The following is a 1,631-nucleotide window of genomic DNA, read 5'->3' as shown; positions in this document are numbered from 1 at the left end:
TTACTATATAGTAATACCTTGAATGACAGTAATATTCAGTCTATTTTTCCATTTTCCTGTTGATGGATGTTGAGTTTGCTTCTATGCATTTTGTTATAACTAACACTCTGTGATAAACTTCCATGTACGTCCCTCCTTGTTACATGTGCGTGAGTTTTTCTGGGGCATATTGCTGAGGAAACAGATTGCTGGGACATGGTGAGGCTACATCTTGAGCATTATTAAATGTTGAAACAAGCCTCCAAAGGGTTGGTACCCATTTGCACACTCCATCCCCTGCCCCAAACAGTGTGTGAGAGCTCATTCCTGAGTGATGTCAACTCATCTCATGAAACACCCAGGCCTACTTCTTCATGCCATGACAAAGACCTGTACTCTTATTCAAATACCAACGGCCCTCCTAATATGGATTGTCTAAGAGGACGGAGGTAGAAGGAACAGTCTTTGGGCATTTAATTGGGTTACACATGAATACAGAATTTTTGGGAATCAGCATTTTGCAAACTTAGAAATTTGATGGATTTGAGTCCTGGTGCTGCCACTTATTAGTTGTACAGTTTTACACAACATAGTTTGTCCCTCTTGCCTCAGTTTTCCCCTCTGTTAAATGGGGGGTTTTGTGAAGGATTTGTGAAGGATCACCTCATGGGTTATGTGAAGGATTAGATGAGTTAATACTTGCAACACAGGTAGCATAGCATGTAGCCTGACTCATTGTAAGTGGTCAATACATGGTAGCTATTAGCGTTATTACAGGTGGCACAGCCTAGGCATTACTGTTTTTTTCCATCCTTGAGGACTTCTTTTCAGCCAGGAAGTTCATGTTTTGAAATTTTTTTTATGCTGAGCAAACTGCATGAATTAAGCAGCATTTAATTCTTTATTTCATTTCTAGCCATCAAGGCCATATGTGACTTCTAAACAGCTTCTGACTAGCAGAAGGGAACAGTGTTGACACACCAGGTTGTATCATGGCAGCCAAAAACAAGGGGAATTGGATTTTAGCTATCTGGTGTGACTTTATCACAGGTAAACGTGCAGCTTCCATCAACTTTTCCTCTAATATTTCCCTAATACTTTGAATTGGCTCTAAATATTGACTTCCACGATGACCTCTGGGCTATAACCCTGATCTAGCCCTACCTCTGTGTTTCATAGATGGAAAAACAGAGGCCCAAAGAAGAGCAAGAAATTTTTAATTGTGCCTTCATGGAGACTCATCACTAACGTAATGGACAAATCTCACCTTGGTTCACACATATGACCAATTGGAAGAGAGGTATCTGGTTATCTATTGCCACATAACAAACCTCCCCAAAGCCCTGTGTCTTAAAACAAACACTTATCCACTCTCATATTTCTGTGGGTTGAACGGGCTCAGCGGAGTGGTTCTTGCTTGAGGCTGCTTATGCTCACATGGCAGCTGGGACTGCAGGCATCTGAAGGCTGGAGTGGACGGGATATCCAAGATGGCTCTCTCACATGTTGGCCCTTGAGGCTGGTTGTCAGCTAGAGTGCCCACACATGGTGTCTCTGATGGCTTGGGTGTCTCACAGCATGGTGGCTGTATCTTGAGAGGGAGCATCTCAGGATGAGTGTTTCAAGAGGAAGGAAGCAGAAGCTGCCAGGCC

Source organism: Cervus elaphus, chromosome 9, assembly GCF_910594005.1.
Source record: "Cervus elaphus chromosome 9, mCerEla1.1, whole genome shotgun sequence".
NCBI lineage: Eukaryota > Metazoa > Chordata > Mammalia > Artiodactyla > Cervidae > Cervus > Cervus elaphus.
Note: the sequence above shows the minus strand (reverse complement) of the source record.